The sequence below is a fragment of the Lepisma saccharinum genome, chromosome 12 (assembly GCF_977018435.1).
Source record: "Lepisma saccharinum chromosome 12, izLepSacc3.1, whole genome shotgun sequence".
Lineage (NCBI taxonomy): Eukaryota > Metazoa > Arthropoda > Insecta > Zygentoma > Lepismatidae > Lepisma > Lepisma saccharinum.
This window is the reverse complement of record NC_139240.1, coordinates 57,789,833-57,814,932: the sequence shown is the minus strand read 5'-3', so window position 1 is coordinate 57,814,932 and position 25,100 is coordinate 57,789,833. Positions and strand designations below refer to the sequence as shown.

Sequence of the window (25,100 nt, the reverse complement as noted above, 5' to 3'; positions counted from 1 at the left end):
CATGTGTTTTGCTGGCTCCGTTCATAGCCCCCCCCCCCCAAAGTTGATGGTTTAGCGGTCTCAGCCCCCCCCCCCCAAATTTGATGGTCTAGAACATTTCAAATGTGTATTTAAAGTTAAGTTCATGTGGCACAATTCAGAGTAAATTTTACAAGAGAAGCAAAATAATACATTATATCCTCTTAAGCAAAATTATTTGAGGGGCTCTGGCCCAGCATCATTAACATTGGGGGGGCTCGAGCCCCCCCCCCAAGCCCAATGGAGTCTGCGCCTATGTTAGTCTATTACTTTTGCTGTTGGGTGTACATATAAATTTATTCCAAAGCCGCCAAGTGGTATGCCTCATGTCGCATTGAAAAAATTTCACTTTTTTTTTTGTATTAGAAAAGTAGTATCTTGCTAAATTACTTGTGTGGGACAATTGTTGAGAGACGTGATATCAACTATGGTTTGTATGCCGCTGATAGTCCTCATGTAAGTCAACGGCAAAGATAATGGTAGGCAAATTGTCCACCGCTATTTTAATTGCTTTTTAATCTACACCCTGTGTTGTTTTAAGGAATGAAACTAGGTTTGTTCGAAGCAGGTATTGCCCTCTGCTTATTGACGTCTTTATTTTAATTAATTGTCATCACATTGTGTAATTCAGACCGAATGAAAATGTTGGTGGACAATTCGCCTACTGTTTCTTTTGTCGTTGAGTGTACTATATGCTAGATAAACCCGGAAGAACAAACAATTGAACATCCTAACATAAATAAGGAAAAAAAGAAAAAGGGTGCTGAAAAGAATTGTTGAAATTTTCTATTACTACCCGCCATGCTCATGATGGGGAAATAAAAACACAATATGAATAAACACGCACGATGATGTAATTATATTGCTGTCGCTAGTGCTGGTAAAACTAAGCGTGTCTCGTGCGAAAATTGTATAATCTATGAGAGAGAGAGAGTTCACAGATTACTTCAATTTATTACCCATTAAGTAGCGATTCAATTTTCCAGTCTATGGTCGCCACATATTGCCATAGTTTGTATATGTGGGTTACAACGAGCTATCTATATATAGCGCTTTGGTGGGTTTATGGTTTCTGCTTCATATTATTATTAGTATGTACTAGGGATAGCCAGATCCGGATCAGTTTGGTTCCAGATCCATGGGACCCGGATCCTAAATTTTTTTGGTTCCGGATGTGGACCCGTTTGGCCATCTCAAATGAGCGCTTCTTTGGAAAGTAAGAATGTGTTTATAACATAGTTCCTGACACCGAAACCACGTAAATATATCATAGGAAGAAACGGGGGGCATAGGGCCCCTCTATACACCTGCCAAATTTCATGGAAATCTGAGGGTGACTCAGGGGTCAGATCCTTACGTCAATTTGTCCTAATCTTGACATTTGAGGCGGGGTTTGTCCCCTAAAACAGTTTTTTTAGCCAAAGCAAAAAAAAAACGCATTTCTTCCTTTGGGCCCCTCTTTACACCTACGAAGTTTCATAGAAATCGGTGGGGGGGACAGGGGTCAAATGCCCACTTCAATTTGTCCTCATTTTGACATTTGAGGGGGATTTACACACTAAAACAGTTTTTTAGCCGAAACAAAAAAAAAAGCATTTCTTCCTTTGGGCCCCTTTATACACCTGCCAAGTTTCATAAAAATGGAAGGGGGACACAGGGGTCAGATCCTCACTTAAATTTGTCCTCATCTTGACATTTGAGGGGGTTTTGCCCGCTAAAACAGTTTTTTAGCCGAAACAAAAAAAAACACGTATTTCTTCCTTTGGGCCCCTCTATACACCTGCCAAGTTTCATGGAAATCTGAGGTGGACACTTAGATAACCTCCCTTGTTAGTTTTACTCTTTGTAATAATAATAATAAAACTGCATATATTATAATGTTTTATTTTAATTTTTAAAACTGTAACTGTAGAACAATTGTATAATTTTTGTATAACATTTCTATCTTGTTAAATGTGTTAAAGGGTTAATCCTGGAATGGAATCTGTCACATTTATGTGCGTTTCCATTTCAAATACATTCGAATGAATCCATATTCGTTTCAATAGCATTTACAAAATCACCTCTGACATTTTATGTTAAACAAGTAAGATTATTTTTGTGCACGAGTGTGCGAGCCGATGCGGTAGCAAAATATTTTAGGAACAACAAAAATCTTGTAGGACTAACTAATGAAAAATTTCTTTGTAATCGAAGATCATAATACCTTTTAAGGTGTGGTAATAATATAATGGGATTGAGATACGAAACTCTCGGATCTGGATCCGGATCTAGATCTGGAACTTTCGGATCCGGATCCGTTTGGCCATCCCTAGTCTGTGCGATACATTTACGGGAGTGACGCCACCTAGTACTGTTAGAAAACGTTCAGTGCACAGCACGCAGCACAGATCGTTGCTGACTAGGTGAGGAGATTTCCGCATTTGTCGTTCATTTGTTTAAAATCACGGAGGTAGAAAGCCAGCAACACAGGTTAAATGTACTTTAGAACTTTATGGACCAGCAAATTGTTGGTTAATGTGTGGAAATGCTATGTGCAAGAACATTTGAAAATGTTATGTGATTTCCATGATGGTAAAACAAGTGTTTAAAACGTGGGGAAAACAATGTGTCGTCAGTTTTATCTACTGATCGTACTTGGCGCTGCAGTCGAAGTGCAATTCGAAAGACATTCACTTCCAGCCCACAACTTCAAGACTGCACTGCAAGACTATTCTAGGAGAATGCTCGCCTCAAGTACATTCGTGCAGCTTTCGGACATGGCCAGAGTCTATCCATGGAAATCATCATTTCCAGCAATGGGCCTGGTCAAAGCAAACTATTGTAGGTGGCAGCAGCCCACGCTTTTGATGGGCAATTGTTCTCCCATTTAAATACATGGGGAATTTGATGCTGAACGTGCTGCTATTACATTAAATTTGAAGTGTAATTTCACCTGAAGCTCAGAAATTGTGTCAACATGATAGTTGAATAATCTAACTAACTATCTAGCCTTCTTAAACCCGAAGGTTCATGGCTGAAGCAATACAGGCCTTCCATCTGTCCCTATCTTGAGCAAGATCTATATACTCTTTTCCATCCCTGCCGATTTCCTTTAGGTCCATCTCAACGTTGTCCCTCCATCTTCGTCTTGGCCTTCCTACAGGTCTCTTACCATCAGGTTTTCCAATAAGAATCCTGTAAACTCTATTGAATAATCATTGCTATAAAAATAAGATTTTTTAAAAGACGATCGTCAACAACAGAAAATATATCGGAACTGAAAGAAGCCTTAAAAATTGCACAGCACTTGTTTACGTCACTTCCAATTTTCACAATTTAAGTCCTGTATTGTTGTGAATCAGGTAAGGAATAATACATAATTCAGCTCGACTTACTTTAATGTTTACAGTTTTTTATTATAACGGACGCTTTTCTTTCTTACGTGATATCATATTTTTGGGTATGACTAGTTTTATAGTATATACGTACATATTTATCGAGAATAATAATTATTAAAAAAAATGTTTTGTGTTCTGTTTCATTTCTCGCAACCTCTACGGCTTTCATATTTACAGGAATTGTAATTTTAAAATTATTGTTTCCAAAAAAAAGGACGAAAATACAAGGAAAAATGTCTGCTTGTATTGAATTGGTTTGCTTTATTTTACTTCGTTTTTTGTGCCACTTTCGGCTAATTTGCGAAGATTGGGATGAGTGATGATATGATTAAATTGATGAATGCACACTCACAAATATCCATGCCCAGGCCAGGATTCGAACCCGGGACCCCTGGCGTCGCAGGGCTGCTTGTAAATACAATGAAAAAATATGTTAGTATTAAGTTATCGGATAGGGCATAGTGTATTCTCGCCGTTGAATTACACATACGCGCAATCAGAAAAGAAAAACATATTGAGTGTAAAAATCTTAATTTTTGGTATTATCGACCCGTGGCAGCTACGGACGAACGACATTACGTTTAGAGTGCTCTTTGTGCATAAACATGCTATATTTTGCCCGTTTGAGCTACCCTGTCGTTGCGCTTTCACGTATTAATTATTAGTTTAAGGAGAATGTAATTTTCGGAAACACATGACTTGCTACATAATCTTAAAACTTTACTAAACCCATTTTAATTATCGATTTACACGAGAAATTCTTACCTTCGTTGATAATAACGTTTGAATAGTCATCCCATCGAGCTCCGATGAAAAGCTTAAGGTATCCAAATGACGAACGAAATTGTTTAGACACAGCAGGGGTGGCGCCTCTAGCGGAAAATTTTGGCAATGAACAGTCACATTGAAATAAAATCATCTTTAACTTTACCAGATATAACGTGATTAAGGTCAAAGTGTCATTCTGTTATATAACTGTATTAACAGTGCAATTCAATAAAGTAGAAATGTGTACAAAAATAATTAAACTCTTAATATTTGAATTGAAAGTCCATTGTGTTCTTCAATGTGAAACATTGAGAAGGTTGGAGCATGGCTTGGTGGCTAGCGTAGCTGCTCAGTAATCCAAAGGTCCTAGGATCGAATCCTCTTTGATTTTTCAAAGACTTTGTATGAGAAATGAAATTAAAATCTTATTATTTCAATTCAAAGTCCACTGTGTTGCGCAGTGGGATCCATTAGTATTACCATGCAAATTGTCCATCACCATGTTCGTGCACTTTATTTGACCCAATAAGAGCTTGAAGAATTAAAAGAAAACTCGATACAAGCTGTGGACAACTTCTGCACCAGCATACATAAAAATCCACCTCTTAAAAACACATAGGATGTAAGAGATAAATTAATGAAAATAATCATGGACAATTTGCACGGTAATACTCATGGATCCCACTATACAAGTATCAGAAAAAGTGAAATTTGGAGCATGGCTTGGTGGCTATCGTAGGTGCTCCGTATTCCAAAGGTCCATGGAACCTTCTTCAAACGAACGAGTTCTTCAATTTATTCTCAGCGTACACCGATCGAAGTCTCGGTGAAGAAGATTGCAGAGAGAGAAATAATTTCAATTTACAGACCTTGCTATGAAGATATAGCAGAACATATCGATTGCGAAGCAAGTGGCAGCTTGTAGGCTGGTGGTTAGCGCAGCTGTCCCTTGTGCACAAGTTCGAAGGATCGAATCCCCGCATCGGTGGAACTTTTTCAGTAGGTTTTTAACTGGCATTATTTCAATTTACAGACCTTGCTATGAAGATATAGCAGAACGTATCGATTGCGAAGCAAGTGGCAGCTTGTAGGCTGGTGGTTAGCGCAGCTGTCCCTTGTGCACAAGTTCGAAGGATCGAATCCCCGCATCGGTGGAACTTTTTCAGTAGGTTTTTAACTGGCATTATTTCAATTTACAGACCTTGCTATGAAGATATAGCAGAACATATCGATTGCGAAGCAAGTGGCAGCTTGTAGGCTGGTGGTTAGCGCAGCTGTCCCATGTGCACTAGTTCGGAGGATCGAATCCCTGCATGAATGAGAACTTTTTCAGAAGGTTCTCGAGAGAGAGAGAGAGAGAGAGAGAGAGAGAGAGAGAGAGAGAGAGAGAGAGAGAGAGAGAGAGAGAGAGAGAGAGAGAGAGAGAGAGAGAGAGAGAGAGAGAGAGAGAGAGAGAGAGAGAGAGAGAGAGAGAGAGAGAGAGAGAGAGAGAGAGAGAGAGAGAGAGAATTTATTTCAGCAGCTGTCACATGTGTACAAGTTCGAAGGATCGAATCCCCGCATGAACGAGAACTTTTTCAGAGTCTGAAGGGCTAGAATTTATTTCAATCATTCTCACTATAGCTGAATAAGTAGGAGAAAAACTCTACGATTAAGCGTCGACGCCGTGGTCCAGTGGGTATGGTAGCCGACCATGAAGCTAGAGTTCCGGGTTCGATCCCGGCAGATGGTGAAAAGTTGGGAGAAAAGAAGAGAGTAGGCAGAGGTGCTGGGTTCGATTCCCGGCGAAGCTTAAGAGGTTGGAGGATATAAGTTAGCTGGTTCGATTCCCGGCGATGGAGAAGAATGGAGGAGGGAGAAGAAAGGAGAGAGAGATGTGTTGCGCGTTGGAGTGCTGTATTTCGAGTGTGTTAAGAGGCGCTTTGGCTAGACTATTTTAATATGGGCGTTGAAGAGGTTTGGTTCGATTGTGTTAATATGAGCGTTGTGGTTAGATTCTTAATATGCGCATTTGGAGAGCTTTGGTTAATTGTGTTAAAAAAAAGGAAAACAAGTTTCACATACATATCTATTTTATTCCATTTCAATATTAATACACCTCAAAAATATAACACAAAATTATAGTTGGTAAAGGCGAGATAATTATTATATTTTAATTGTTGAATATTTTATTTAACCCATAATTGGTATAAATTTGGAAGTATATAAAAAAAGGTAAAGTGTTCCCCTGTGCATAGCACCACGCCATGAAGGCGTATAGGGGGTGTGGGGGTAACGCCCCACACTTTCTTGATCCGGTCATGAGTGGGGGTGATGTGATCAGCATCACGCCCCTGACCGCCTTTACCCCCCCAGGGTTTCCCCCAGGTACCCATGTTATTCGACGCTGGGTGGGCGCCGGGGCCGCTTCCATCGTTAGAAAAGTTCCCGGATTTGAACCGGCCGGGGATCGAACCCGGGAGCTTTAGCATGGTAGTCAGACGCGTTACCGACTCAGCCACCGCGGCCAACCCGTAATTTGCATAATTATTTGCTTCACTATTTTCTAAAATTGCTTGAAATCATGGACGTCCGCAGGATTTTTTCCAGGGAGGGGCAAAAAAAAAAAAAAAAAAGTATTTTTTTTCCAGGGGGCAAACAAGGCACACTGTCTCCAACAAGAGTTGTTACCTAAAAAAAACATTGCTTAAATTTGAATTTATGATGTTCATGCAATAATTAACACATTATTGTGGCTAAAATAAATTTTTGGTTGAATTTCATTTTCCAGGGCCCCCCTTGCCCCCCTTCCGGACGCCCATGCTTGAAATTAAATATTATTTTAGCCTTACGTCCACGCTACACATTCTACATTAATTGCTTCCATCGTTAATATTCATAATTTTAAACTTTCGTACACTCGAGAGCAAAATTCATAGTAACCGCATTGCCTATTACCATTTTCAGTCTTTCAACAATATTATCATGAATTGAAATGTAAATAACCAGACTACTAGGGGTGTGCGGGATCAGACACACAGAACTGAGGAAAAAATGTCAGTCCCGATCCAGACTTTGGGAAATGACAGAGACTTTTCGGGATCCCGAGCTGTCGTGATATACCGAAAGGGCATTTTTAGAAAGCAGTTGATTCTCGAAGTTTTCCGCATTGTAAATGTCTGGAACTTATCGAGAAATGTTAGTTTTTGTAGTAAACTGCAAAGATAATGGTAAGCAATTGTCCACCGCCATTTCCATTGCTTTTTTAATTCTACATCCAGTGTTGTTTTAAGGAAAAACACTATTGGTTCGAAGCAGGCATTGTTCTCAATTTATTGAACTCTTTATTTCAACTAATTGTAACCACATTGTGTAATTTACACCGAATGAAAATGGTAGTGAACAATTCGCCTAGTTTCTTGCCGTTGGGTGTACCAGAAATGCAAAAACAATGACAAAGTGAAAATGACATTTCAATTCGAGATTTCCAGAGATTATAAATTCAGACTTTCGGGACGAAAAATTCGAAAGTTCTGTCCCACACCTCCCTACGGACAACACTATTTGATTCACATCCACAGAACATCATGACATGAAGATAATTAGGGATGGACAACTTGTCTATCATCATCATCTTTGCAGTTCATTCTACATTTTAAGCTCAAAGATATTTTGAACACAAATGGTCATTACTACTTTGAAGGTCATTAATTTTGCAATCGTTTGGGCTTGCACGGAGTGAATTTATATTCACTTCTATTATCTTTTCTATTCTTTGACCTAACATCGCCCAAAAACTGGATATTTATTCAACTATTATAAAATTATTTTGTTTTTTACAAAAATTAATTATACGACAAGACTTCATACTGAGAAATAAATTTCAATTAAACTACACAAGGACTGAATGAAAATTCATTTTTATGTCTTATGTATGTTCACTTACCAAGATTTCTGTATACTTTGTCAAGCTGGATGGAAGAGGGGGAAATAAACTTTGCACATCCTTCAAAGGAAGGTAAGAGTGAATCTTACAAATGGCCTTTGGCAACGACATCCAAAGGCCAGAAAGCACCACAAGGAAGCATTGGCTTTATTACATTCAGATTAATCATGAAGTACAGATGAACACAAAGTACATCTAAAGAAAAGGCTCTGTCACATTAGCCATTACAAATACCGAAGGACTTACGACAAATATTTGACGTTCCATAGGTAGGTTAATGTCGTGAGAATTGAGGAACTCTGGATATACAATTCATGCAAGTACACTACTTCAACCATTTCTCCACCATAACATCATCGAAATATAATTCATACATTACACAAACACACATGTATATGAACATAATGGTACTTTGAAATTCACAGTGGGACTGCGTCACAGAAGTGGGACAAAATATCTAATTCTTGAAATAACAAATCAAGAAGGTAAGTTTGGTTAAAGATATATATTTTAACCTTGTCAAAATTACATTTAATGAGATATGGGAGAATTCTCATGATCCTCTCAGAAACTACAATCATTCCAAGTATGTGACAAAGATAGATTTGGATCTTAACTATACAAAACAATTGAAAACTCAACATGATAATATTAACATTGATTTAAATTCAATGTTGTTCTTAGACAGCACCTGCAGTGGAAAATGTTATGTCCGAGGGATGTTCCTATTTAACATGTGGCAAGGACAAAACTTGGGGGATGCTTTGTGAAACTTTTGCTACCAGGAGGAAAACCATTCCCCGCATCCACCCTCACTTCGAGCGCTGCTCTGAGAAAGAAAATCTGGATTTCATTAATTACTCTGTATACTATTTCTTGCTCAAGTATTACATTACCATTATTCATCAGATTTGGCCACACAAAGCCATTTTTCACAACATTAAACAAGATTTAGAATTGTATGAACAACAATGAGAGAAATTAGCAAAATTTACAGAATACATCAAATATTGAGCAACTGGCACATTTTTCTACATCAACTATCAAACAATAGATTCCATTCATTATAAATATTAGCATTGCAAGTAGTGAACACCACCATTTATCCTTGAAAGATGTAGTAGAATTTGTTCATTACATTTGCCACATCATTTTCTTTTCATTTTAGAATATATAACAGCTTTTTTGTGGGGGGAAATGCGGGGGTGTAGCCTGCACCTGGAACGTTATTTTTTAAAAAAATTCAGCATGCAATCAGTGTAAGTACCTTCTAGGACATAAAAAAAAATTCAAAGTTCAGTATTAACATTTGAAGAAAATTTAACTTCTATTCTAAGGTTAAAATACATATAATCCTGATATTCCCACTTCTAGAGCATATTTGTATCTAGTACTGAAGAAGAACTTCGTGAACATAAGGTAATATGAAAACTCTGGAATATCTTTGAATGCCAACTTTTTAAATTCAATATTTAAAGTAGCATATGCTTTGGAAACTAATGTAATGCTAAGACTTGCATCAGATTTGATGCAAACTAATTATTACAAGTTTTTCTGATTAAGGTAATTTATTCAAAATTAAAATTAACAAATTTGCAGAAAAATAGGCGCTAGCACTTTTGTTAGGTGCTGATATTTACGGGGTTTGGTTGTCCATCTAGGTGAGAGGACTTGAGCAGTGTTCTGGCACCAGCACTCTTACTGTTCTGAAGTTTTGTCCCACTTTTGGATCTCCTGTCCCACTGTGCCAGAAAAGTATCACATAATAATCATCTGTTGTGAGATCACACCAATAATACAGCACCATACTGCGGATATGGACTTCATACACAGGTAAATGCAATGATTCTGCTATTGTGCACAATGTGGTTTGTAATGTTTACGTCAATACATATGCTTTTATTTCAGCTGTCTTCTAGTTGCACATACTCAAATTGCACCAAAAAATAGATTGCTACACTGTTCCAAACATGTCATCTGCTTCCAACAGATACTATTCAGTTCCAATCGGAAGAATGCCAGCACAGAGACAAATAACGTCACTTGAAGAAAGGTAGACTACATCCAAGTGCTGTCATCGAAGTTTGTATGCAGATCTAACCTGCTCCACCCACGGAAAGCCTAGAAAAAAAGAACGAGAGAATTTACTGCAATGAGTTATATTACAATTGAAATGCGTTTAAATATCATTTATGTCAATAACATATTTATATGATTTGTATTTACATACAAATGTGGGTACACTGACTTCATTTCTTATAATTTTTACTTTGTGACAACTCAAATAACTAATTTGTTTCGAACGTAGCATTGTTTCATTTAAATTATGAACAAGTTTTTATTGTCTATCAATATATTTTTCATGCTAAACCCACACATGAAATGAAAAAATATTAACAGGCAATGTTTTCAAGAGTGAAACTACTTTTTTCTTCAATCTCTACTTTCTGTTCTTTTAATGTGTGTGTAGGTTACAAATCAACATTTGATAATTTTAACTTTTTACTACTTCATACATATTTTATTTGCTATTAACAATCTTATCTGAATACTGAGTGTCTCAACTGTTAAATGGGTCAGTTTGCTAATGTTATCAGAAAAGCCAAGTAAAGTTTCTTAAACAGATGGTCCCATGTTTCATGTCCGATTGAGGCACGGTGCAGACTCTATTAGTCTACCTGTGCATAAAGTGGACTTAAAAATAAACTAAAGAAATAAAGCAAACTGAAAATAAACAGTAAACCATCTAACATTCGAATGCAAAAACTGTAGCATCCTTTCTCTGATTAAGTGATTCCATACAGTTACATAGGTAAAAGGAGAGACCATCTATAACTTACTTCAAACTCTATCTGCTCTAAAAAGAAAGCATTACTTTTCCCTACTTTCAGTAAGCTGAAGTTGGTTTTGGAGTATGGAATCGCAATGTGTTCCATGAATCTGGGCTTGTTCCAATGGACAAACGGGAGAATTGAACTGATGTACTTCATAACACTTTAAGTCGGTATTTTCTACACTTTGAGATATCGAGAGAAAGGATGGTAGGACTGTTTGAAGATTATTACATTGCTGGTGTAACTAACAGTCATCCTTGTATCTATTACAGAGGTATCTATAGTTGGTAGACAGAATACACATGTGCAATTTTCTTCTTAACTATTACTCAGTACACCTTAAAAAGCTCCGGTACCCCTTTCTACACCCTCGATTTCAGGCACATTTCAAATATTTTCACGAAAATATTTAGTTCCTCATAACAAACAGTGTTTGCAAATAGCGCGGAAGTTAATTTCTTAGATCTACGTGCTACGACACTTACTTCTTTTATGAAATTAAAATTTCTTGCGTAACGTCAAAAATGTTTTTCAGAACTTCTATGATGGCGAATGATGGATTCATGTCACAGGCGCAAGTCTGAAGATTTCGGATCATCGATTCATGTCACAGGCGCACGTCCGATTTTTTTCTTTTTCTTCTTATGATTGACTTGTGCAATGGGAACATTTGCGATTGCGATATGTTATTTGTGTGATATATTGGCGGGTTGGACATTTCAGGCATTGGATTTCATATATGCGACTTCATAAATTGGAATTAATTATTTCTTTTTGGCAACTGCAGGCCGTAAAGGGGAGAGTTGTTTTTTTCTAAATGACTTGTGGGATGGGATAATTTGCGACTTCTTATTTTTATGATCGGAAGGGAGTGGAAAAGGACAACAAGGACTTTCAACGTAGGAGTTACTTCATTTTTGGACTTACAAATTGAACTTCGACCCACAATTCAATACCTGGCCTTGGTAAAAAGAGGTAAGTTACCTTCTTAGGTAAAATTTTAGCCTTCATTTTTGGTATCTTCATGTGTCAATGCGGAAAACAGTGAGAAATAGTGTTGGGGGCAGGTGACTCCGGCCAATTTCTTACATGCCTTTAAAAGGTACTCTATAAAGGCGGGTAGCCGGAGCGTAGCGTAGCGGAGGCGGGGCCGCGGTAGCGGAAGGGGGCGGTAAGTCAATTACTCCAGGGGCGGAGCCCGGAATCGGTGGGAAATTTGGAATCAACAATTTCAAACGACAAAATCTCAACTTTAAACGACTGTACAGTCGTAAATACTTCTTTCCGCGCTCCAGTTTTTTTATATTCACAATTAGGATCACATAATCTTCATAATGAAAGAAAATCGAGGGTGTAGAATAGGGTACCCGACCCCACAAAAACATTTACTAATAGTTCGTTCAGTACTTAAATTATACATTAACGATCAATGTGACCACAATTTTTATAAAAAAATAATATTTTATTTAAAAAGAAGTATTTGCAAGATGGCTACGTGCAGTATCCGAAATTTTCTCAATAAATAAATAAATGGTAGGGTTTGAAATATCTCAGTAAACGCACGAAAAATTTACCAGCGATATGCTCTTACCACAAGGTAAGAAACAGAGTTATTCCACGATAACTGCATTTCATGTTTTCATTCATGAAAAGAGCACACCCTGTTTTCAAGCTATAAGTACACTCTAATAATATTGGCTTCATATTTCCTGGGAAATTTATCATTATCTGATCAGTTCTACTTACTCACTGATCGTATGCAATCAGCTCTCTACGGTAGAAAGTGTCCGAACTGTTCTTTCCATCCATGGAAATCTCAGAATTCAGTCGCAGACGAAGTAGAAGAGATGAAAAACTGTATGGAAGATTAAAAAAAGATTTTGAAATTTTGTTAGCAATTTTTATGTTTCCAAATATTCCATTTTATCAATTCCCAGTACAGGTTTATAACAATGTAAATTCACTATACTGTAAAAAGTAGAAAATATTCTTGGACCACAAGCATAATTTCTTGATTTTTTCTTGACTTTCTTCACGTTCTTGACTGGTAGACACATTGTTCAAGTTTAGAAATAGAAATTAAACTTTAGTTTTTATTTGAACAATCAAAGATTCTTCAATTTTTATTTTTTTCCAACAACATAGAATAATTGAGAATTTAATTTGAATAAGATAATTTGTCCAGCCTAGTAAATAGGAAAGATATGCAAAGGTATCGAAACTTTGACCACATGCAGCCGAAAGACGATCTAACATTCAGTACTCTGCAGATATTAAATTTTATTTTATTCTACTTTACGAAATAATAATTATGTATCATTTTACATTGTAGAAGAATTTAATGAGATTCGCGTATACATTAATTGAAATGTGTGGTGCTCATAGCTGGTCTCTTTGTCAAATATAATTGGGGTCCTAAAAACGATGTTAGGGGATGGACCAGATAGTACGGCACTCGCGATTGGCCTCTTCTGATCCGGCAGGGCCACGAACTAGGTCGGGAATCGACCACTAGCTGGGCAGTCGGGAATGTAGCGGCCCATTCAGGAATTCTCGCAAACCAGACAGTCTGGACTGGAACACCGGGTCTGGTCAAGTCGGGAACGTGTACCTTAGATAGGCCGTCAGCAGGAATATACCATGGGCAGGACAGGTCGGGACCTCAACCACGCCTTAGCAAATATGACGCGAACGGCATCTGATTGGCTTAACCAATGTTACTGTGCTTTTATTGGTGGATTTAATTTTTTTTTTTCAGACGATTTTGACACTGTTCAATCACAATATCTGTGTAATCATAAGGATTAGACACAATTCAACAATGTTGGAAAGAAAAATCAGCAGAAATAATGTTCGAGAACATTTTCTATGAAAAAGATTTAACTTAGATACTAAATGGAGGAAAAATAAGTACGGCTAATGCCATAAAAATAAAAGAACTTTTGCTAACGCTGCATCTAGTCAACAAATGTGACACCTGGTGGACTGTTTAGTTATTAACTTTCTGTTTTATGTGTAGAGATATTCACACACTTTTTAACATACCATTGACTTCACAGCCTAAAACACTTACATCACTTCAATATCCAAGCGTATAGAAATATATACATTTGTATTTAAATCCGAAAGAAACGGACTATATTTTTCAGGCACTAGCGTTGTAATTGAGATGTAATATTCGACATCTCGATTATTAACTGCTAGTTTTTTTTTTAATATAAAATTCTGTCCATATTCAGTAATGCTTAAACTTCAACCTGGTCACTCAAAAAGCACTACAACAAAGCAAACTGTGGTCACACCTAACCTAAACTGTATACACTTCCACTTTCTCTGTTAGGTTGTCAACGAGTATACAGATGAGACTTATAGCACAGTAACAGACGAAAGCAATCAGTGCCGCGAATATAAAACTATTTCACACATTGATGCATAAAAAAAAAATAACTCGAAGTCAAGACGGGACGACGAGTTGGCCAGCCGGGTATATATAGTCCACGAGAAGCCGCCCAGGACGAAACCAGATCGTGCCTAAATGGACGAATCCGCGATCATGCCAGTCGGGGTAGAGTCCAGGAGCGCCCAGCCTGGGAAGACCATCACGAGCCAGCTTGGGACGAGATCACGACGGGAAATTATGGAAGTGAAATGACAAGGTATATCGCATCAAGACATGAAGCTTTTCGCAATACAAAGTAATGAAGTAGCTCTGAGAATATATTAAATATAATAGTAGTATTTCAAAAGACTGGTGATCAATGTTCCTATACCTTAGTTGGTTGTAATTCTTGTTCTGGACCATGAGTCACATAAAACTACATTTAACACAATCCTTAATTTCTATCCCTAAATTTAAGGGATAAATAAATTTGTATCTATCTCAATATGATTTTTTTCAAATAAGGAATTACCGTCGTATCCTCTTTCAGTGAATACTCATATTCAATTCAATTCTGATGCTTAATTACCGCTTCTATTTTTATTCAATGAAGTATTTTTATTACAATCTTATTCCTTTCAGTTTGATAAACTTATAACATCCTAGTTCAATTTTGAAATTCAGGTTCTCATTCTTTAAATACTTTGCATGTGTGTCTCATTCACAGGCAAAATTGTTTTCTTATTCTTATACCCAACCTACATAGAAACTAAAAACCACCACCACCACACAACCCGTAACTACTGTGCACCCTCATGCAAGTCTATACTGGCCAGTTCTACCTGGTTGAAATATTACCAGGACATATAAAGGAAATTCAGTGTAAATTATACAATACACCCATGTGTATGTATCCAATATTCACGATAGTTAACTATTGCTGGACCTATTTACGATCCTGATTCATCGAAAAGCACAATATCTTGTTTAGAATTCATTCAAGAAAGAACACTTAGATTTTAAAGTAACAATAAAATGCCAACGCAACTTTTGTCTGTATCTCCAAAATTCCTCCTCTTCAAATGCAGTTTATCTGGTGGGTGAAAGCAGTAGACTTCCTCAGCTGACTGGACCAGGAATGTTCATTCCAGAACTGCTTCTCTATTTTCGTGGACCCACTTCAGCATCCCTCTCCACAATTATTTGGCAACCTCCGAAGCAACCATCGCATGAACGGGTGATGCACCATTTGGCAGCATATGAACAGGAGGCTATAAAAGGAAAAAATATACATTTCAAATTCAAAATCAATTTACAATTTCCCTCCCATCCCACATGTTACCTAATTACAAGTATCCTCCCTGAATTTTAAATACATCTGTAGTTAACATGCAAACATTCCTCGCTTTTCTGGACTCTACATGTTTCATGTTTGAGACAATCTTCAAGTTCCTGTTAAGATCAAATCTCTGTCATTTCCCGATGTCATCAACATACAATTGCAAAGATTTACCACAAAAGTTATTGAAACGATTAGGCACATAATAAACACAAAAAACTTTTGCCACGAGGGCTGTAACAAAAGTAAAATCATCTGAATTAATCCTATATGAAATGCCTTACAAGTATCAGCTTTGAAAGAATTATCTTACTTGAATATGTATATATTCTTCCTTGTATGTGCAAGCTCGATACTCATGCAGAAGTATCCACTTTGCAGCTATACAATCCAACAATCAATTTTTCAGATCGTATTGATACATTTCTTCAGTCGTGTGTTGTTTACTGGATGTGCAATAAAAGTCCCAATGGCTTCGGTGGCTGATATGATAATCCACCCATCTGGAAAGATGGCTTCCTCTTATCTTGAACACTGCTACATTATTGTCTCCTTGGGAAGTTTGATTTCTAAATCCGAACAGTACGCTGACAGTCGAGGCTCTGGTTCTTCGATTTCATCAGATTCCTGAAAAGTTTGAGGGATAATTAATTAATCGCAACAACTCGTAAACAGAGTGTTGATTTTTTTATAATTAACACAACCCAATAAAGATGCAACTAATGATCTTTATATTAAATGTTTATTTTCTTTTTAATAAAATCTACAGAAGTTTAATGTAATTTCACAAAAGTACTTTTTTTATATTAGATTATGTTTACATGAAGCTATAAGAAATAACTATGTGTCAGTTTATCATTAAATATCTTTTTAGATAGAAACAGGCATTCAATTTCAAGAAGTTTATTCAAAAAACTAAAACCATTGATTTACAAGGACGTTCAGAACACTGGGGTAAGATGAAGTAAAATGCTAAAGCGCCTAATAAGAAAGGGAGGAAACTACTTTTGCATGTTTATTTTACTTCTCTTCCCAGGCGCTTTGGACAACCGGCGAGGGGTACCTTCGACCCTCTGTACCCCCGCGAGAAATGGTTGATGATTTTTGTATCATTTGTGAAGATTACGTTCTATACGAACGATTTGTGTTGTTTTTAGCACTAGGAGATGTATTATAGTGGAGTAATGAGAGGTTTTTTTGGTGGTACTTTTATGACGTCATTTTCATCGTTGCCATCTTCGTGTTCTGACGGGGTTCTTGCTTTTCGCACAACACTACGGCAATCTAGCGTTCAGACGTCAGACGAGGAATGCCTACGAGGTTAGATTAGGCAACATTAGCATAAATACAAGTCATTTAGCCTAAAATTAAAATGTATTGTCACGTGACGTCAGGACAGAAGGTTATTCAAATGTTTGTGCGATAAGTGAGACCAGTTATCTACAGGGCACGCGCTTGTGGTGAGTAGACTGATTCGTCTGCCACTTCACACATTTCGCCCTTGCGACAACGAATTGGAAACTGTATGCTTTCTAGGTGCGTATATCATTTATCTTGAATTAGGTCAAGATGATAGTAATTACGCTTTATCGTTGTACACTTCGCAACATCTTATTTGACCGCCCCGAAAGAATTCTAAGTCCCGAAATCGTAAACTTAGCAACATTGCACTTCGGCTCCAGGTGAGAGTAGCCGACTTTGAGTAGGTCCTTCCGCTAGACGAAAAACGCTGCGGTGATAGGTTTTCAATTTAACACTTTCCATGAACTTAGAAACTATAAACCGCTATTATAATACACAATCAAACAGAAATAATAAATTGGAAAAAGAACCTTGAAGGATATTTACGATTCTCTCGACTTGAAATTGGGGGGGGGGGGGGGGGTTGAAACACTGAACAGAGTTTTTCTCCACCTGGAGGAAATTACCATCAAGTTTGTGCAGAAAGAAGCAAATTTGTGAGGAGTTTATGCGACATTTTATTTACAATACCTTGCATAATATCGAACAGTTCTCAAAAACATATATTTTACACGATTTGTCGTGAAAATGTGCTTGAAACACAGGAAGGTGGGAGTCTTCATAAACGTCAACATGTTTTTAAGGATATAATGTCATTAAGTTAACGTAGAGCAGTTGGTTAAGCGCTGCTATCCTTATTTTTCGTCAAGTGTGAAAGGTCGCGGGTTCAAATCCCACCCTCTCCTCCTGTTTTTTCTTTTTTTGTTTGCTGAACAGATACCGTTGATATTAGAATATTTAAAAAATGAATCCAATGTACACTTGAGGGACGTCTCTTCTGCGCATATTTCCCCTTGAGATTTCCAGGATTTAAAGTTAAAACTTTTCTTTTTAGTTATTGTTCATATGTTGTGTTAACACACACATCATGATTAATTCACAAATCATATATATGTATTCAGGATGCAAAATGTAATGTTATTTAAGTTATGTATTGTTTGTTCTTCACTGACACCTAAAATATTGATTATTTGATTTCGATATACTAAAAAATATATACAGTTATGTTAAGTAGTGATGTAGTGCAGTACTGTAACGAAGGAGAGCGTTTAATGAGTTCAAATTGCTAGGATTGGTAAATTTATGTCCGTTCCTTCGTAATGGCTGTTGTCAACTCCCTCACCACCATCTTACCATGCGTCTAAACTAATAGTAAATCGCTAATTAACAAATAAATTGTTATTGCGACGAAGGCTGATTCGATAAGAAACTTCTAAAAAGTATTTATATAGTGAGTGACAAACAAAAAATTCAAAACCTCATAATGATCGTTAATCCCTCACTGCTTTGTATCTAAAATGTTTGTCTTCTTTGAACAGAAAGTACGAGTATCAGATATAACAAACTTTCCGCACTAACTTTGCAATATTCGATACCACCATCACAGACTTAGCTCTATTAACTTGATTCTGGGCATTCCACATGGCATGTGACTTCCTCCTATCATCGAAATAACTTTCTCTTACTATTTCCTTTCCTCTCGTGAAATACAGAGACCAACGTTAACTTCTTAGCACGGTGGAGAATCGAACCTACGACCTCCCTCGTAATAATCAAGCACGCTACGTCTTCTCCAGGTAGCTCATGTTACAATTTGCTACCAGTTTCAAGAAACCAATTCACACATATTGTCATATCTATAATTTCCTCATGGCAATTTTCATGAGGAAACGAATTCAGATAAAATCGAGAAACGCTGAAGGGAAAAATGATGAACATGTCTATTGGCATTTTGTAAAAATTCCGTGTTTTGAACAAGCAATCGTTTAGTTACGAAGTATTTTCTTGTTTGTTTGAAGTAGGAACAGGAGAGCGAAAAGGAGTCATTTGAACCAGACCCCGTTTGGTTGGTTGATGAGTTTTATGTCCACTTTATGCACAGTAAGGCTAATTGGGACTGGACCTACAGTTTAAAGTGGAATCCGAACCACTATGTGCTTCCACCGGGTATCGAACCCGGGACCCCTTGATTACAAAGCGACGACGCTACCACTGCGCCATCGGGGAGGCCCCCAGACCCCGTTTGACAAGAAACTTCAGCTTTTTTCCAAAGACTATGAAAAGAGAGAGGAAATAAATATTCAACGTATGAAATATAAAATATGTTTGAAATTAAAACAATGGAAACCTTGAAAGATAATACTAACGAACTTCAAACTATGAAAAACATTTTTGTGGTGGAAAACTCCAAGTCATTTTCGAAATATGAACTTGATGTTTTTCTTCATTATGAAGTGGAGATATGGGACGATACGATCCCTCAGCAAGAAAATTTTAAGTAAGCTACCTCCAACTTTTTCAATGGTCATAATTACTAATTAGGGTCCGGAAGTTGATGTAAAATCAACTTCTTTTCTGACCCTTAAAAACAATGCTAAACCTGATATCATGTCAGTTTCCGTTCAGTTAGAGCCGGAAAACACTTTCTATTTTACATTTTTTCATTGCATTTTTCGGCCTTTTTTGGCTTTTAGTTTATTTGTCAGTATTTTTAACAGTTTTTGTTGCATTTTTACTTATTTTTGAGGTTTATTTTTCTCCTCCCCTGTTTCGTGAATTTTAAATGCATTTACTAATAAAACTTACATATTTAGATTTCTTGACATGGTCCTTTTAGCAAATTCACCATGAATCGAAAATACGGTCAATGGAAAAGCATAATATTATTCTTAACTGAAATGTTTGGCATTGGATTAAAATACTTTGTGTGAAGATCTACTTTGAGGTTCTTTTTCTGGACACTATTATCGCTTTAATCTGTAGTTTTAAAGTAAAATTAGTCACAATATTAAATGCAATTACACTCTGGTATACGCGAAGCAGAACTGTATTTTCGGATGCTGGCCGACTACAGTATCATAGAAGGCCCACTGTGAAAGGAGATGAATTGGTTGATTTTGGTATTTAAGTCAACTTTATGCATAGTAAGGCTAATCGGGACTGGACCTACAGTTTAAAGTGGGATTCGAACAGAGTGCATAAAATAACGTGAACCGTGTGGTGTAGGGGGGGTCGTTTGCTTATGGAATGGAAGGTCATGGGTTCAAACCTACTTCTTTGCAAAATCTTTTCCGGGAAGTAAACGGCTTTGGACGAGAATGCTTATCTACGTTTCTGGGATATTTCCGTTGATTTATGTCCAGCATTTCCGGATGCAGAAAGTTGACATGTAAGTTCTTAATATGTGTTAACTTATAACAGATGAATGAAAGGAAAAGTATTTCCTAAAATCCTGCCAATCACTGAAAGATTAAAAACATTAGTAGGAGCATTACTTGAGGCATGCACAGTAGCGAAGATTATGGAGTGTGGAGGGGCAGATGACCCAGCACTATGCTAAACATTATCCACCAAGGGAAAGAAACTGTCCTTGCCCTCCCCCCCACCACCTTGCCCCATCAGTTTTGAAAGCCAATCGCCGCCACTGAGCATGCATCGCATAAATATTTACAGTAATATCATATAATATTATGTTACGTTATTAGAACACTTCCTAGTCGGTAAATAAAAAGGAAAAGATAATAAGGAAAGGGTGGGATTTGAACCTACGATGTTTCGATCTTGACGAAAACAATAATAAAAAAAAAGTGCTGTCATTTAACCAACTACTCCAGGAGATTGCTAACAGAAAGCTCAGTAAAACACGTTAATCTCAGTTGAAGCAACATTGTGCCGGAGTTTCGAACCATTTTTCGCCAAGAACCAAGGAAAAAGAGACACTTCGCAGAATCGTGTGGTGTTGTGCAAGGAATCTTTACTAAAAATTTCGCATAAAATCATCATAAATTTGCCTTCTTGCATTCAAATGTGACTGCAATTCTTTCCAGGTGGATGAGAACCTGTTCAGTGTTTCACAATGCACATACATTTTCCTATTTTCAAATTCAGAACGAAGAATGTTGAAATATTTTCAACATTCGTATTTCTACTTAACATTTTTTTTGTCTACTCATATATTTTATTACTGCTTTAGGGTATCTTTACTTTATGGAATGTGAAAGAATGAAAAAAAATCACGAGCGATTTCATTCAGGAAGAAGAAATGTTGCAAAGTTGGCTACTCTTAGTTGGCTCTGAAGCGCTATGCTGCCAAATTTACGAATTCCGGACTTTGAAATTTTTCAGGGCGGTCAAATAAGATGTTGCGAAGTGTACATGTTTCGATGATTTTTTTTTAACGCCAGGGGTGTTAGTTTTGCTTCCGCGGACCATACTTTGTGATCAAATATCTTCGTTATTTTTGGTTTCCTAACACTGGAACCATTTAAATTACGTAAAACATTGTAATTTAGGCTTCGTAATCACGAATCTGCAGTTAAAATTTGGCGCTCACGTCATGCACGGGTAGCCCCACAAACCATGCACGGATAGCCCCACGAACTATTCACGGTAAGGTTAGGTTAATTTAGGCAAACAGTTAAAATTTGGGGTCAGGAATATATATTTACGCCAAGAGTGTTAGTTTTGCTGCTGTTTGGGAATTTTTTACGGGAAAAATGAATGAAAGTAGTCCGGAATAGGAGTTTCTTGTGCTTACGCGGGTCATTCTTTGGGATAAAATATCTTCTTTATTTGTGGGGTACTTGTTTACTATCCGTCGGACAGATTTCTACAGAAGAAACTACTTACCGTAATAAGTTCCTGTAGTATTGTCTAACATCGGGAAGGTGTTTTGTGTGAAATTCAGGTAAGTTTTCCGTATCCTGGAAACGGATTTCTTCAAATTTAAAAGTTTGGGGCTCATTTGGGGGCAGGTGACTCCGGCAATTTTCTAACATGCCTTTTACTTTTAAGTCTATAGAAAAAGCCGGGGAGCCGGAGCGGAGGCGGGGCCGCGTTGGCGGCTGTAAGTCAATTACCCTGGGGGGGGGGGGGAGCCCGGAATCTGTGGGAAACTTGAGTAAAAAATTTCAAACGAAAATAATTTTTTGTTTAAATTTCGCACTGATTCCGGAATAGATAGCCCCAAAAACCATTCACGGAATGTTCCGCGAAGCAGATAGGTAAGTACGAATGTCAAAAATATGAGTGCAGAAATACCACGATTCGAACCTCAGACCTGGACTAACTAGACGAAAGAAAAGACTGCTCTCAAGCGCTCGGAAGGTGTGAATAAGTGTCTTCCTGGTCAGATATTGGCGACTTATCGAAAAAATTTGTTATTTAAAAGTTAGGATTACAGAAACCACAAATCATACGAGTTTGTTTCAGACGTCTGGAGCGATACAGATGGCCGCAGACATCGGTTTTTCTTGTAGGCTTCGAACTCAAATGTTTAGATTAGCAAAAAGATAAGGTTGGTCTTGGTGGTGAATTAATTCACACGATCGTGCTAGGTTAGGCCAATTAGGCTGTACAGGTTTTACATTTCATTATAGTTTCCTGTGTCGCTTTGTTGAAAAGGAACTCTTTCACTTAACGAACTGGAACAATGTAATTTTCATGTGTCAAACTTCCGGATCAAATATCTAGAGTTAAAACAAATTTAACGATTTTTCCTAACTATTATGGGAGTATTAGGAAATGCTTTAGAATACTGGAAACGATTGTGGAAGTAAGATTGAAGCTTGGAAAAACTAATGATCACAGACAACACGCTGTAAGGAATCACTTAGACAAATAAAAATCGAGCCTTGTAGAAAACGTCTGTGCATCATGGTTAATTCGTTAAACAATCTGAACTTGGGCCGACCGTGAGCATTGCTGTTTCGTTGACGTTCCCGCAGGAGCAGCGCCAAGAGTGACTGGCCACAAAATCAAGTCAACCCAAGCTATCAAATTGCGATTGGTAAACTTTGTGACCAAAATAGAATTAACGTGCATAGGTAATAATGAAAATAATGGGTAACACAACACTCGAATTCAGCATCTCTTAATTACGGATGTCATCAAAAAATTTAACACATTTGCAATGCAAAATTCGAATTTGTGCAGGCTTTTATAGCGATATTTAAACTTTTTATTTGATACTAATTCCTTATTTAGATGACGTAATAATGCGAATATATTAAAATATAACGATCCACTCGTAACAGAAAGCCTGGTGCCACCACTGGGGTTCCACCAATTAAATAAATGCAATACGGAAAACTTAGTTAACAGATATAAAACAAATTTATGAACATGAATTCGCACCTAATATCACGCCAATTATTATTGCAAAGCTTTCCCTATTAAAGTAACCAAATAAACATGTAAAATAAATCTTTAATGAGACACTGAAGTTTAGTGAAATAGTTATTCCGATACAATACGTGCTGCTATGTGATTTTTTTTCCGCAAGTCAAAACGATTATGTAACTCTGCATGCATGGATTTTCAAATGTAACGTACGTAATCTTCATGCTGTTAGTTGTCAAATAAGGGTTCATTTATTAACAGAAATAGTCTCGGAATGATAGCAATTGTCCTTATTTGGGTACTGCAAGTATAGGAGCTATTTTTAGTTACAAAAATGTAGTTAGCTGTTATGTTTAATTCACGGAACTGCAGAAATTTCACTTATCTAATAGTTTGATTTAGATGTTGACAGGGGCACGTGGGAACGACTGAAGACCGGACCCCTCTCCGATTTTCATCATATTTGGCATATAGGCTTCCTAATCACGAATCTGAAGTTAATAAAAGTTGTCGGAAACTTCTAGAAATTGCAAAATAAGTTAAAATAAGGCGTTAGTTTTCGGAATGGAAATCGTCGATTTTCGCGAAATTCTTTGTCTCACAAGCAAATATATAATATATTCCTGATACTACCACGACACCAAATTTTAACTATGTTTGCCTAACCTAACCACACGTCAATGGTTCGCAATTATTTTGCAATTTCTAGACGTTTCAGACAAATTTTAACTTCAGATTCGTCATTAGCAGGCCTCAATTAGTAAGTATACTAAATATGAATAAAATCGGACAGGGGTCCGGTCATCTTGAGTCATATCACGAATAAAATAAACATGTAATTGCATATATCGAAACGGAAAATACACCATACTTTACCCATTACTTCTTAGCAGGCAGGCACAGGGCTCGTTGGTGTTACATCGTACGGCGCTCTGCAAAGAGCTGCTGCGTGGCCAAGCGTGGCCGTCAGCTGACTGCCTGTTCAGTGATGACAGCTCCATTTCCAATAAATTCCCTCTTAAGTACAGAACATTTCCCTCTTTCTAACAAAACATTCCCTTATGGAAATGAAATTTCCCTCGATTCGTCAGAACATTTTCAAAGAACCAAGATTCGTCAGAAGTGTAACGGGCTATGAAAATAAAGAGCACTGATATTCCAAACAGCAGTATCTAGATACAATTTGCCACAAATATAAAACATTAGACACTCACTGAATAAGTTAAATGTCTGCGAACCAATCTCGAGCAGTATCATGAATACACAAAAATGATAAATTCCCAAATCTTGTTAAATAAATACAACGATTATACACTGAAAGGAAATCAACGCCATATGGTAAGGTAAAGTTCCGCGTGCAACATAGAACCGTGTCATGAAGGCCCACCCCTCCCCCACAGGATTTACCCCAGGTACCCATTGATTTAAGGCTTGGTAAACATCATACAAATATCACGAATAAAATCAGCTTTCAGCTCAAGACACTGGGAAGAAGAATACAGATAACTGACAGAAATAAGCTATACTAAACTAGCGACGTTGATGTAGCAGGGCTCGGATTTTGATGACATTTCATCTTTTAACTGGTGCAACGTAGACATTGCTAACTAGCACAGAAATCCTGAACACGCTCCTCAGGTTGAAGAAATGTAACACCATTAAGCCTTGTTTCCATGATATAAAAATTCAATATGCTGACCAAGGCAGTAATTTAATTTTATTATAAAACATAAACTAAACATAACGTTTCAACCTTATAGCAAGGTCTTCTTCAGACTCTGCACCAAGTACAAATGTATCAAGATACAAAAACAGG

At 37.2% G+C, this 25,100-nt stretch overlaps 1 long non-coding RNA gene across 1 annotated transcript; it reads right to left on the bottom strand.

Annotated features, from left to right (window-relative positions):
* Positions 1–9,703: 9,703 nt before the first annotated feature.
* LOC145996347 (uncharacterized) lies at positions 9,704–24,285 on the bottom strand. The gene is made up of 3 exons (XR_014442762.1): positions 24,161–24,285; positions 12,676–12,780; positions 9,704–10,212 (listed from the first exon to the last, which is right to left on the bottom strand). It is a non-coding gene; the product is annotated as an uncharacterized LOC145996347 (long non-coding RNA).
* Between the last annotated feature and the right edge of the window lie 815 nt (positions 24,286–25,100).